The sequence below is a fragment of the Panthera uncia genome, chromosome X, assembly GCF_023721935.1.
Source record: "Panthera uncia isolate 11264 chromosome X, Puncia_PCG_1.0, whole genome shotgun sequence".
Taxonomy (NCBI): Eukaryota; Metazoa; Chordata; class Mammalia; order Carnivora; family Felidae; genus Panthera; species Panthera uncia.
In genome coordinates, this window is record NC_064817.1 from 10,667,681 (window position 1) to 10,682,727 (window position 15,047).

General features: G+C 42.7%; 1 non-coding gene across 1 annotated transcript; it reads left to right on the forward strand.

The window, feature by feature from the left end:
• The first annotated feature begins 7,604 nt into the window (after positions 1-7,604).
• On the forward strand, positions 7,605-7,711 carry LOC125932510 (U6 spliceosomal RNA). The gene has a single exon (XR_007460654.1). It is a non-coding gene; the product is annotated as a U6 spliceosomal RNA (small nuclear RNA).
• The last annotated feature ends 7,336 nt before the right edge of the window (positions 7,712-15,047 follow it).

Here is a 15,047-nt window from a genome sequence, read left to right on the forward strand (position 1 = left end):
GGTTCTCTAATGATTGCTCATCCAGATTTAAGGAGGCTTTTTCTTAAGATATCTATGATTTATAGAAATATGATACAATATTCCTTTGTGAACAAATGGCAACATTTAACTTTTCTCCCTACCTGAACCCTCCAGAATTCTGAAACTCTCAATGACTATTCTTTCTTTGATAGCTTAAGTTCAATGAAAATCTGGCTCTCCTTGTAACAGGACACCATCGGAAATATTGATTGTATTACCAAGGCTTTGAATGGACTATCATATTTGAGAGAGACATGGAAATACTCAGATATGACCAGACAGCTTTAAGGAACTAAGACTGACTTTATGGAGCCGATAAAGCCCCTTGGAAATGTTGGCCTGATACCTTGCTTACAGAGTTCCCAGCAGCCTTACTGGGTGAGTAAAGAATAGCACTTCGTGGCAAGTGCAGGAACCTCATGATATTTTGGGGACCCCAAGAAGAGGAATTCACCCAAATCTAGAGGTATTGTAGGCAAACCTGATGGCGAGTATTTGGTTTGGCTTCTGGCCTTGAGACTATTAAAGATTCAATTCGAAATTCCTTATACAAGTTCTAGCAAAGCAGGTTCGGAAAACTTACATGATCGGTCGCTATTCTTGCTGAATGCAAATAATTAGGCCAAGTTTGCTAAAACCGGAATTGTTTTACAAACCGATTAGTCTCGATCTGGCTGTCTGATGGAAATGAAAGTGATTTTAGAGAAAAATTATGTTTCAATAACACGTCTTTGTGGATACTGGATTCTAGTTCTGATGGTCTTTAGTGTTTGTTGTTTGCCTATATAACTGGGCTAGATCCCAAATTAGGCTTGGACATGGTGGCCAGGGGTTGGCTCCCTTATCTAAGAGCTGTAGCAGTCATGTGCCTCTGGACAAAAACTATGTGTCAACCTATGATTGTTTGGACCCCACACCAGGTTTCTAGTTTTCTGGAAACCTAGGCACATCCGTGGCTGTCCCAAAAGAAAATGTTACAACATCAGGCCATGCTGATAGATAACTCCCAGATATAGCTGCCACCCTACTCCGCAATCATGAAGTACTTGATCAGATTTACTCTTGCTCCAAAGATCTCCGGAGTGAACCTCTGTCCATTGCAGAAGATACCTGGTTTACAGATGGCAGCAGTTTTATGGAAAATGGACTAAAAATGGGGGCACCTTGGTGTTCAATCGGTTGGACATCCAACTTTGGCTCAAGTCATGATCTCACAGTCCATGGGTTCGAGCCCCATGTCAGGCTCGCTCTGTGCTGACAGCTCAGAACCTGGAGCCTGCTTTGGATTCTGTGTCTCCCTCTCTCTACCCCTCCCCTGCTCATTCTCTCTCTCTCTCTCTCTCTCTCTCTCTCTCTCTAAAATAAACAAAAGAAGAAAATGGACTAAAAAGGGCAAGATATGCAGTAATGTCCCTAAATGCTCTGTAAAGCTAAAAGACTGGCCCCAGGCAGCCCAGCCAAAAAGGCAGAAATAACCACACTAACGAGAACATTAGAATTGGGTAAAGACAAGGTGGTAACCATTTACATGGATTCTAAATATGCCTTCTCTGTAATTCATGCCATGGAGCCACATGGAGGGAAAGAGGACTACAGCAAGAATAGAGAAATTCAATATGGCAAGAAGAGAGAAATTCAATATGCTAGAAGCTATACAGAAGCCTAAAGAAATGCCAGTGGTTCACTGTAGAGGCCATTAAAAAGCAAATTCAGAAGTAACAAAGGGAAATAATCTGGCTGATGCAGCCACAAAAAAGGGCTGTCAACTCTAAGGAGATTTTGAACTCCCTCTCTACCACTATAGAAGTTTACTCCATCCTGCTCCCAGGAGGAGACAGAAGAGGTTGTAAAATTGGGCTATCTGTGGGCTCTGCTAATCAGAGAAAGGATGATAAACAACAATGGGAGAATCTGGGTACCTAAGCAGAATGTTGGGGGTCTCCCTAAGAGTGCACATGACTCAACCCATTGTAGCAAAGAAGCTTTATACCTACGGTTAATAATGATCATGAGCACCCAAGGGATAAAACAAACTATTGAGAAAATAACAAACCAATGTGCCTATTGCCAGACAAATGTTGTACAAATCAGACCTCCATTACCCCCTCTAGTTAGAGGAGCTCAAATCCAGGGGACAATGCCAGGGAAAGATCGGAAAACAGCATTTACTGTAATGCCAGTGGTCCCTGGAGGGTTTCGATACTTTTTAGTGTTTGTAGGTAGATTTACTGGATGGGTTGAGGCCTTACCTGTAGGACGGAAAGAGCTAATAATGTAACAAAGACCTTCAAAAAGGATGGAGCTCCTCAATTTGGATTGCCAAGATCAATCCAAAATGATAATGGGCCAACCTTCATATCAAAAATTATTTCTGAGGTGGCCAAGGCCTTTAATATCAAGGTGAGATTTTACCCTGTCTGGAAGCCTCAATATTCTGGGAAAGCAAAATGCGCTAACATAACCCTGAAAAAAGCCCCCGGCAAAGTTGTTCCAGGAAACACAGGAAAATTGGTTCAAGTTACTACCAACAGCTCTCACTAGAATGAGAGCTACCCAGAAGGGCAAAACCTAAAAGCTCAGCCCATTTGAAAAGACTTATGTGAGGCCCTTTCCAAAAACCTCTGACTCCTCACCTCCAGAGATCTGTCAAGCATATAATTAATTTCCAATAGGTTGTGGATACACTCAACAAATATAAAAGTTTTCACCTCCTGAAATTAAGCTTCACCCATATGGACGTGGGGACTGGGTGTACATAAAAGCATAGGAACATGGGTCACCCCAGGATCAACTATACCCTATCTGGACAGGGCCCTGCCTAGTACTAGGAACCATACACTCTTCCTTAAAAATTAGAGAGTCATACCTTGGATCCACCAGAGGAGAGTAAAAAGGCATCTGCACTAGAGGCCCAGGAAGAAATTCTAAACAGTAGCAGATGACAACAGATACTCCTGTGAGCCACTCACTGACCTGAAACTCCTGTTCCAGAGACACTTACAAGGTAAGGAGAGCCTCATTCAGTAAGGGCTCTCACATTCCAACTATAGTAATCTCCATCTGTATAATACTAGTTCCACTGTTCTGGTTTCTTCGGCCTTATTGTTTGCTACCAGGCCCATCGAATAGATTAAATCATTCTCTCTGTGACTGGTTGGTGATAAACGCCACAGCTTATTGTTAGTACATGGCAGAATAGATTATGTTCTAATCTCTCCTACCTTGGTCTGATTTTGAAATGAACACTATCCTGGGGCACCTGGGTGGCTCCGTCGGTTAAGTGTCTGACTTCAGTTCAGGTCGTGATCTCGCAGTTCATGAGTTCGAGCCCTGCATCGGGCTCGGTGCTGACAGCTCAGAGCCTGGAGCCTGCTTCAGATTCTGTGTCTCCCTCTCCCTCTGCCCCTCTCCGGCTCGCACTCTGCGTCTCTCTCTCTCAAAAATAAACAAACATTAAAAAAATAATAAAAATAAAATGAACGCATTCATGTTAGTCCCAGTTGCTATTATCATAGCGATACGAGGAGCTATAAACACACTAAAGCACCCCTGGGAGCTAACTCCCTCATAGATGTCAGAAGGATCACAGCCAAGAGAAACGAACTGAGTAACTGTTGGATACGTCACCAGCACCCACAAATCAGAACTGGATGGCCTGTATTCTATCTGATACAAAATGACCATAACATTAACTTCATCATGAGTTCCCCTAAGTCCATTGAAAGCTCCCCTTCCATAACTATACAACTAAGCCATTCCCACAGAGAAAAGCGTCCATCTTACTCTAGTTATTAATGATACAGAGAAGGAAAGAACAGGATACGGAAAGCACACCTCAAAGCAAAAGCTGTGCTATCCATGCACTCCTAAGATAGGTAATGGTAACCAGGACCCAACTCCTATAGTTCCTCTTACTTTTAATGTTAATGACAATTGCTCTCCAAATGAAACTCATCGGTATCCAGAAGAGAAATAGCACAGTACTTCCGGGACAGTGGAGAAAATCAGTGCGGAGCGTGAACAAGCCTGATCAAAAACCCAGGGGTTACTGGGGAGCTGCTTTACTTACCACTCAAGGCATTTGGAATGATGGCCTAGGATAAAGTAAATTGTGCAGTCACATCGATTGGACCCTTGTCTCCTGCATGCAAAGGCTCTCCAAGCTGGGGTCCTACACTGTTTCACTAGTTTAACTCAAAAGAGGCCCTCGTCACCTGTGCATCTACAGGGTGTGTCCATTCGTGGATCACCCCATCATAAACCCCCAAGGGGCGCCTCCCCAGCTAGAACTTTTATTTTCCCACTCCTTGCTGTAGCTCATGTATTCCTTGATAACATCCAGTTTGTTGGACGGTGAACGTTGGGTTTAATTAGCTCCAGAGGAATTACCATCCGTAATCATACTCAGTCTTCCCATTGGGGAACAAGAGCACTAGGACTGATTCTGGCTGGTGTTGGATTGGCTGTTGGACTAGCTGCCCCGTGGGGAGGTTTTATCTATCATGAAGTCACTCTAAGGAACCTAACTGATGCCATCGAAGCTCCAGCTAAAAATACAGGAAATGCGCTCACTTAGCACTTTCCCTAAACTCTAGCCAATGTAGCACTCGACAACCGATTAGCTCTTGACGCCTTATTAGCAAAAGAAGGAGGGGTATGTGCAGTAATGAATACCCCATGCTGTACCTGGATTAACACTTGAAGTGAAGTGGAAATAGCTATTAAAAAAATCTTCCATCAGGGGCGCCTGGGGGACTCAGTCGGTTAAGCCTCTGACTTTGGCTCAGGTCATGATCTCACGGTTCGTAAGTTTGAGCCCTGCATTGGGCGCAGAGCCCACTTCAGATCCTCTGTCTCCCTCTCTCTCTCTCTCTCTCTCTCTCTCTCTCTGCCCCTCCCTCATTTGTGCTCTCTCAAAAATAAAATCGACATTTAAAAAAAAATATCTGATCAGACAGCCTGGCTACATACTCTCAACCAAAAAGGAAGATCCCCTGATGAGGTCGGCAGTCTATTAAAACAGCCTTACCCAGAATTGTATGATTTCTCCCCTTCCTGGGGCCACGAATAATCCTACTGCTCTTACTGCTGTTTGGACCTTGCATATTTCACTGTCTGGTCTGATTTGTATGTATCATGTATCCAAATGCAGGGAGGCTATCAAACTACAGATGGCAGTAACACAAGGATATGAGCAGCTTGGGGTTAAGGCTGGCGAGACACAGACATACCTAAGACTAGCTGAGGAAAACCTCTGCACCTCCATCAATTCCTTTGACCATGCCCACGTCCAGCACGAAGTAGGTGTAGAATGTAGACCTTCACCCCGTGCCCCTAAAGAATGAGCACAATAAAACTAGAGGGACGGATTTGTCACCAGCTAGACCCCAAGACCTGACCTTTACTGCCCACCTGTTTATACTCAGCAACCTTTGTCCCGCATTTGTCCTTAAGTTCCTCTTTACAGCTTATCCCTTAACTCGGGCAAATGAAAATCAAAACCACCCATCAAGCCACAGTGACGGCCCTGGCAAGACCTCCAACGGGCCCAGACCACCCAGACCAGTTTGAGCGTAACGCCTGACACAGAACCAAACAGATGGACCATGGACTGACCTCTAGAATGATTGACAATTACCTCTACCCCATTATAATATTAAAATCTCCACCCAAGGAGGAGCACAAGCCTCATTTACGTAACATACGGAGTGTGTATGGGCATGTTTCCTTAAGGTTCGCATTCAGTCTTATGCCTGCCTCTGCATTTGATGACATGGCTTCCCTATCTAAATATTCATCCTTGGGGCGTCTGACTTCAGTCTAGGTCATGATCTTGCGATTCATGAGTTCGAGCCCCGCGTCGGGCTCGGTGTTGACAGCTCGGAGCCCGGAGCCTGCTTCGGATTCTGTGTCTCCCTCTCTCTCTGCCCCTCGGCCGGCTCATGCTCTGTCTCTGTCTCTGTCTCTGTCTCTCAAAAATAAATAAATGTTAAAAAATTTAAAGATTCATCCTAACCCTAAATAAAAGGAACCCATCCACTCTTGTTCAGTGAGTCATGGCTTTGGAAGTTATTCCCCGTGATCACCCCACCACACACACACTTTTTTTTTTTTTTTAAGAGAGAGAGCACAAGCAGGGGAGAAAGGCAGAGGGAGAGAGAGAGAGAACCTTAAGCAGGCTCCGCTCTCACTGCAGAGCCCGATGTGGGCCTCAATCTCACAACCCTGGGATCATGACCTAAGCTGAAATCAAGAGTCAGATGCTCAACTGAGTCACCCAGGCGCCCCTCCCCATGATCCTTTTACTTGCTACAGATAACGTTTACTTTGGGCCACAGCTCCACTTGGCGTATCAGTGACTCCCCGAGGAGCGAACTCACACTGGCTCAGTTATACTCCCTCCTACTGGTCAAAGTCCTTCTTTTTGTACAGATCTTCAAGAGTTTCTTTCTATCTGCTAGACTGGATGCTGCCATTCATGAATCACTGAAAACAGCCAGTAAGATCTTCAAAATGTAGTCAGTTGAATTTTGTTTTTTTTTTTTAACCCAAAATGATACAAAGCAGATAATGACAAAAAAAAAATTGTGATATGAGTGAAAAAGCAGTATATGGAACTGTATGAAAAACACAATTTAAAAGTTAATATTTAATCTTTTGGAGGAAAGGAGAAGGAGGAGGATAAAAAGAGAAGACACTGAATTAATAGCAATTGTATCTAATGGTAAAGTATGGCTTTTTTCCCATTGTTTTCTCTTTTCCAATTTTTATTTTTTATTTTTATTATTTTCTTAACGTTTATTTACTTTTGACAGAGAGAGTGTGCAAGCAGGGAGGGGCAGAGGGAAAGGGAGACAGAGAATCTGAACAAGCTCCACGCTGTCAGCACAAAGCCTGACGTGGGGCTGGAACCCACGAACTGTGAGATCATGACCTGAGCCGAAGTTGGACACTCGACTAAGCCACCCTCTTTTCCAACTTTTAAAAACGAGTTTATGACATTACTAAATTTTTTTAATTACAAACTTTAATACAGATACAAAACAAGAACAAACCATAACTTACGTTAGATAATTTATTTGATACCTAAAAAATGTGTTTAACCATCAAACATCAAAAACCAAAATTAAAAAGAATTGTCACTGGCTATTAACAAGTAGCATAAATACACTTCTAGCACCATGTCTGACATGTTGCAGATACTCCACACCTCCATGTCCATCCTCTTCCCTTTTCAAATGGACACTGGTCCCCTTTCACTTTATTCATCAAAGCCAAGAGCTCAAAACCTAAATTAGTCTTTCTGGTTCTTTAGTTCATGGACTATACATAATGATAAACCATAAGTCTCACGAGAACCTTCCCATATAAACTTGCATTTACTAAAAGTAAACAGTTGGGACTACATCAAACTAAAAATCTTGTGCATAGTGAAGAAAACCATCCATCAACAAAACAAAAAAGCAACCTACTGAATGGGAGAAGATATCTGCTAAGGATAAGGGGTTAATATCCAAAATATGTAAAGAACTCATATAACTCAACACCAAAAAAATATGAATCCCATTAAAAAATGGACAGAAGTGCTCGCTTCGGCAGCACATATACTAAAATTGGAATGATACAGAGAAGATTAGCATGGCCCCTGCGCAAGGATGACATGCAAATTCGTGAAGCGTTCCATATTTTTCAAATCAGGAGACTATAGATGCTGGAGAGGATGTGGAGAAACGGGAACCCTCTTGCACTGTTTGTGGGAATGCAAATTGGTGCAGCCGCTCTGGAAAGCAGTGTGGAGGTTACTCAAAAAATTAAAAATAGACCTACCCTATGACCCAGCAATAGCACTGCTAGGAATTTATCCAAGGGATACAGGAGTACTGATGCATAGGGGCACTTGTACCCCAATGTTTACAGCAGCACTCTCAACAATAGCCAAATTATGGAAAGAGCCTAAATGTCCATCAACTGATGAATGGATAAAGAAATTGTGGTTTATATACACAATAGAATACTACGTGGCAATGAGAAAGAATGAAATATGGCCTTTTGTAGCAATGTGGATGGAACTAGAGAGTGTGATGCTAAGTGAAATAAGCCATACAGAGAAAGACAGATACCATATGGTTTCACTCTTATGTGGATCCTGAGAAACTTAACAGAAACCCATGGGGGAGGGGAAGGAAAAAAAAAAAAGAGGTTAGAGTGGAAGAGAGCCAAAGCATAAGAGACTGTTAAAAACTGAGAACAAACTGAGGGTTGATGGGGGGTGGGAGGGAGGGGAGGGTGGGTGATGGGTATTGAGGAGGGCACCTTTTGGGATGAGCACTGGGTGTTGTATGGAAACCAATTTGACAATAAATTTCATATATTAAAAAAAATAAAGATAAATTAGAGAAGCTTGAAAAAAAATAAATAATCTTATTCAAAAGTTCAAAAAAAAAATGGACAGAAGATCTAAATACACATTTTTCCAAAGAAGACATATGGATGGCCAATAGACACATAAAAAGATACTAAACAACATTGATCACCAAATGCAAATCAAAACCAGAAGGATGTATCACCTCACACTTGTCAGAATGGCTAATATCAAAAAGACAAGACATAACAAGTGTTGGTGAGGACGTGGGAACAAGGGAACCATTGTGCACTACTCGTGCTAATGTCAACCAGGGCAGCCACTATGGAAAACAGTAGGAAGTTCCTCAAAAAATTAAAAATACAACTACCATGTGATACAGCAATTTTTTTAAGTTCATTGGTTCACCTTGAGAGCAGAGACAACATGAATGGAGAGGGGCAGAGAGAGAATCCCAAGCAGGCTCCAAGCTGCCAGCACAGAGCCCGACACGGGGCTCAAACCCACAAAGCCATGAGATGGTGACCTGAGCGGAAACCAAGAGTTGGACGCTCAACTGACTGAGCCACCAAGGCGCCCCATGATCCAGCAATTCTATCTCTAGGTATTTATCTGAAGAAAACAAAAATACCAATTCAAAAAGATACGTGTATTCCTATGTTCATTGTAGCATTATTTACAATAGTCAAGACATGGAAGAAGCTAAATGTCCACTGACAGATGAATGGATAAAGACGATGTAGTATACGTACACAATGGAATGTCATTCAGCCATGAAAAGTGAAATCTTGCCATTTACAACAACATGGATGGACCCTGAGAGCATTATGCTAAGTGAAATTATTCAAAGACAAATACCATATGACTCACATGGAATCCAAAAAAAAAAAAAAAAAACCACATAAATAAACCAAACAGAAGACAGACTCACAGAGATAGTCACAGAGAAGTCAGCATAGGGAATATAGTCAATAATAGTGTAATAATGTCGTATGGTGACAGATGGTAACTACACTTACTGTGGTGTCTATAAATGTTGACTATGTTGTACGACTGAAACTGATAGGATTTTGTACGTTCAACTGTACTTCAGTGAAAATAAATGTGTATCTGCGAGGCAGTGATCTGGGCCTGGTTTAGGATTTCAAGACTTTTTGCCTACTCAAGACAGAGTTCTACTCTGCCTCCAGTCCCCTACACTGAACAATCACCTGCCCTTTCTACCTCCTTGATGTCTTCTGGAAGTGTTCATTTTCTCCATCCCTCCTCTAGAGCAGAAGTCTGCATGTTTTTGCTGTCAAGGCCCAGAAAGTAAATACTTGGGAGTTTATAAGTTCCAGACGGTCTCTGTCAAAACTGCTCAACTCTGCTGTCATAGAATGCAGCTGAAGGAGAGCAGAATTTGTCACCCCCAAATGTGCCTCTTTGGTGGAAGGATTATTTTGAGCTGATTATTTTTGAGCAAGAGTAGACACAGGAGAATCTCTGGAAATACAGAAGTTAACCTTTTTCTAAAGGACATTCACACTTATAAAGGAAATTGCCATTGGTAAGGTCTCCCTCTCTGTACTAGGAAAAGATGAGGACTCTAAATCTCTAGAAACTCCTTTATAAATGGAGAAGGCACCAATTTAAGTCTGCCTAACCAATGTAACTGTTGTTTACTGTGCTTTTCCTGGTAATCTCCCATAACTGGCTTCTTCCCAAACTCTAACATCATTTTTTCATCTTTAGCTGAAGATGGTATTTAAAGTAGTGACTTGGGCCATTTCAAGGAGTTTTACTCAGTTTTCCTGGGTCTCTCCCATTATACAGAAAGTATACATGTTATCGAACTTCTGTTTGTTTTCTCCTGTTGATCTGTACTTGATTATAGGTTTTGTAGCCAAGAACTCAGAAGGGTAGAGAGAAGGGGATTTTCTTCCTCTACACAGACATAAATAATATCTAAGTTTATGGCCTTCCTATGTTGTCATATAACTTCAATTACAAAAATAATCAGTGGGCCAGAATTGGCCATCTTACGGTCTGTAGTTTGTTACCTCTAGAGTATTCTACTGCCTCATCAGTGGCCTACCTCCAGTCTTCCTTCCCTACAACCTGTTCTCCACACTACTATCAGAATGACCTTCCTGAAACGCAAACTTGCTTGTGGTAGAATCTTCCAGATATATATGGGGCACCTGGGTGGCTCAGTCGGTTAAGCAACTGAGTTCAGCTCAGGTCATGATCTCACGGTTCGTGGGTTCGAGCCCCGCGTCGGGCTCTGTGCTGACGGCTCAGAGCCTGGAGCCTGCTTCAGATTCCGTGTCTCCCTCTCTGTTTCTCCCCTGCTCATTCTCTCTCTGTCTCTCAAAAATAAATAAATGTTAAAAATATTTTTTAAGAAAAGAATCTTCAAGAAATATATAGATATCAAGCATCTATTCTCTCCCACTTACTTTGTCATAGAGTTCTGGTTTTTAGTTTAGTACTGGTAAACCAGAAAACAACACAACAGTACAGCCTCCTTTGCAGCCTGGTCAACGCGGCATGTTGAAGTGTGGTGTGGGACTTCAAGGAAGGCTTCTTACCAATGAGGAAGTGGCCTATTGACCTGGAGGGCAGATGTGCTGAGTGGAATTTCACAACTATCATGAGGATGGAAGTCCCACAGTAAGAAAGGCAGACTGCAAACAGAGTTCCTGGTGTTTTGTGGTAAGTGCCATTGTCGCCTAGGTTGCGGATCGCTGAGTTTTTCTGTAGGGGAGAAGGCAGCAAATGTAGCTCTTGTGTAAGCAAATATTGTTTTGAATTTTGTATATGTACTAACAGAATACTAACATATATGTTAATGATTTGTCATTCTGGGCTAGTCCCCGGATTGCGTTCGGTTGCAAGTAACAAAAAACCCAACAGATAGTTTCCGGAGGAACTATCTCCTGGCTTAGGTTCTGCCGTCCGACAAGTCAGGGCTAGCACTAGCCTTTCTCCTATGATCAAGAAGGCTGGGGGCACCCGGGTGGCTCTGTCAGGTGAGCGTCTGACTTCAGCTCAGGTCGTGATCTCGCCTTTCGTGAGTTCGAGCCCCACGTTGGGCTCACTGCTGTCGGCACAGAGCTGGCTTCAGAACCTCTGTTCCCCTCTCTGTCTGCCCCTCCCCCATGCATGCTCATTCTCAAAAATAAATAAGAAATTAAAAAAATAAACAGAAGTCCGCCACAGCTCAAGGAACCACATCCCCATTAAAGGCAGAAAGAAATGGCAAAAGGGTCTGCTGGACATACCCGTTATTTTAATCAGGAAAGCAGTAGCTTTCTCAAAAATCACCCTAGTAGATTGCCAGCAAGCTGCTCTGCCCTTTCTCCAGCTGCAAGGGGTCTACAAAAGACTACATTGAGCTACATGCTCATCTGCCTGTTACCTATAGCAAAGGCAGGCAAGGATGCCAGGGGATATTGGTTTAGCCAACACTCAGCACCCAAAAACCTTAGACTAGTTAGCCATATCTTTCAGGATAAAGGTGCCAGTAAAAAAAAATTAGCCTGCATATATCTCAAAGCAGTGCTTCTCAGGCTCTACTGAGCTTAAGGATGTCCTGGGGCTCTTGTGAAAATGCAGATTATGATTCGGCAGATCTGGGATAGGGCCCAGGAATCTGCATTTCCGAAAACTCGAAGGTGATATTGTTACCGGTCCTTGGTACCATGCCTGGCCTAGCAGGAGTGGACGGGGCTTCACGATTTGATCCCTGTGTTGTTTTTACAACACCACCTTGGCCTCTTTCTCTCCACTCAGCTCCAGCCAGATTTTACTTTCAGTTCCCTGGAAGGGTCATGACTAACTGCTGACTGTCCCCCACAAACTACCCTCTGCTCAGCCTCCCCTGCTTCACGCTGGGGATGGTTATTCATGCATTCGTGCCTTGGGTCCCACTGGGTATCACTTCCTCCAGGAAGATTTTCTGGGAGCCACTACCTTCCCTCCTTGGTGGAATATCTCGCTCGCACCTCTTTGGATCCCCAGGACCCAGTCCAACGTCTGGTACGCTGTGGTTTGTTGAACAAATATGTGTTAAATCAATCAACGAAGGAATCCAAGAAATGATGCGCTATTTACAAGCCAAATGCTGCACCTCAAGCCAGCTTTTCCATGGATAACAGCTATGAACTATCATGCTTTCCAAAAGGCACTGACTCCTTTTAAAAATTAAACAGAAGTCTCCAAATTATAGCATTGAAAGCTAACATAAATCTAACCTAAATCATATAATTTAGAGCTAACAAGAGTTGAACATAAGAAGTATAAAGACCTAAGGGCTAGTTCTTACTCTGCTGCAAGGATTACTTGATTTAATGCATTTTCTCTTTCTCTGGTCTAATGTCCTCCAAATCAATGTTACTGAGGACTGGGCCCATCTACTGCTCTTTACTGGTCCGCATGAGGGAAGTCCAGAAATGGGAGTAAGCATTTGGAGACTTTTTTGCTAACTTTCAAGAATAATTTTATTTCATTTGATTCTACCCATAAAAATGGTGGCATTTTTAAAAAAATATTTATTTTTGAGAGAGAAACAGAACACGAGCCGGGGAGGAACAGAGAGAGAGGGAGACACAGAATCCGAAGCAGGCTCCAGGTTCTGAGCTGTTAGCACGGAGCCCGACACGGGGCTCGAACTCATGAACCGAGAGATCATGACCTGAGCCAAATTCAGTTGCCCAATGGACTGAGCCACCCAGGCGCCCCTGGTTGTTTGTATTTTATGCCCTTTTATTACTTTACTTTTTAAAAATAATTTATCGTTAGGGTGCCTGGGTGGCTCAGTCAGTTAAGCGTCAGACTTCTGCTCAGGTCATGATCTCATAGTTCGCGAGTTCTAGCCCGGTGCTGGGCTCCGAGCTGTCAGCACGGAGCCCGGGGCCTGCTTCAGGTTCTGTGTCTCCCTCTCTCTCTGCCCCTGCCCCACTCGTGCTCTCTCTCAAAAAATAAACATTAAAAAAAAATAAAAATAATTCATTGTTATTGTGCTTTAAAATGTATTGATTGACAACAGATTAGAAATTCTTTCAAAACTGTTTTGTCCTACAGATAATTTGAGAAGCACTGCTCTATATCTTTTGACCTGGGTCAGACCATCTAAAGCAGTGGTTCTCAACTGGGAGGGATTTTGCCTCCCAGGGGACATTTGTCAACGTCTGAGACAGTTTCGATCCTCACAACTGCAGAGAGTTGGGGCAGGTGCTACTGACATTCAGCGGGTCAAGACTAGAGACGCTACTTAACATCCCACGATGCAGAGGACAGCCCCCATGACACAGAATGATCTGGCCCCAAATGGCAATAGTGCCGAGGTTGAGAAATGCTGATCTCAAGATCTAAACTCAGCATCTCAAGCCAGTTTATGGCCAAAGACCTTTTTCTTTTGCCTCTTTTCAGCTGTTGAGTTACTGCTTCTCATCAGAACCACAAACAGAAAAGTCACATGCTCACATGCTTACTTAGTTAGATTTGATAAGAACCTTCGCTCTTCTTGGGGTCAAAGGTTCTTCCCTCTTCCTCCTGACACCCTTGATCCCTTAATGTCAGGACAAAAGGAGAAGCACAGTATGATTATTCTGCCCCAAGGGATCTCAGGCCTCTTTTCCCCTATCATCAGTTTTTTCTGAAAGCTCTTTGGTGTCTCAATCACGCATTCAGAATGTGTGTTAGTACTAATTTGAAAGCAGTGCTGAGATGTTCACATGACAAAAAACTCCCCTACTGACCCTTCTGGCCACCATCTCTAATAGAATTAAAGTAAAACTCTTCTTCTTGGAGTTGAAGTTGCTGTTCAAGCTTCTTGGAAAATAACTTTTCCGACAGGCTCTCACAAGTTTTGCAGAAGAAATATATTAAGTGATGCATGTACTGTTTTTTATGCTTATTTGCTTTGCTACTAGAAATCATTTAATTTCAGTCTTCATTCAATGACTTGATCTGTTTTCTTCACTTTGGCAAGGTCAACTGGCTATTTATAGATAAATATGGTCATTGGCAACCAGGCTCCTATCTGTATGTGAACAATTAACTTGACCCCAACATACTTCCTGAAGTTCTTGTATGTAAAGGAGGTCTTTGTAATCTTTACTGAAGCCATTCTTAAAAATAATCTTTCTTCTCCTGCTGCTGCCTGGCATTATCTTTTTTTATAAAGATGATGACTGTTTTTATTTTGGTGGCTGACTAAAATGGTTATAAAGCTTATATTCCACAATAAAAATTCTAATTGGTATGATCTAACAGACCTAATACTTCGAGTGCTTTCTATGTGCCAGCTACTGTTCCAAGCACTTTGACTATATTAGTAATATAAGAATGATACATTAATAAACCACCTAATCACAGTAACAAACCTACACAATAGGCATTGTCATTGTTGCTTCTTTACACGTGAGGAAACGGAGGCACATAGAGGTGACAGAACATGGTCAAGGTTACAAAAGCAGTGAGCAGCAGAGCAAAGATTGAAACCCAAGCACACTGGATCCAGAAGCTGTGATCCCACCCATCCTTCCTCTCTTGCAAATTAAAAGTCATGTACATGAGAAACTCAAGCAGAGTAGGAAATCAAAAGCTATCATATGTGGCCTCTCAGGGTTCTCACGAGAAGCACCACGGGGAAACTAAGGCCATGAAGCTCCAGATA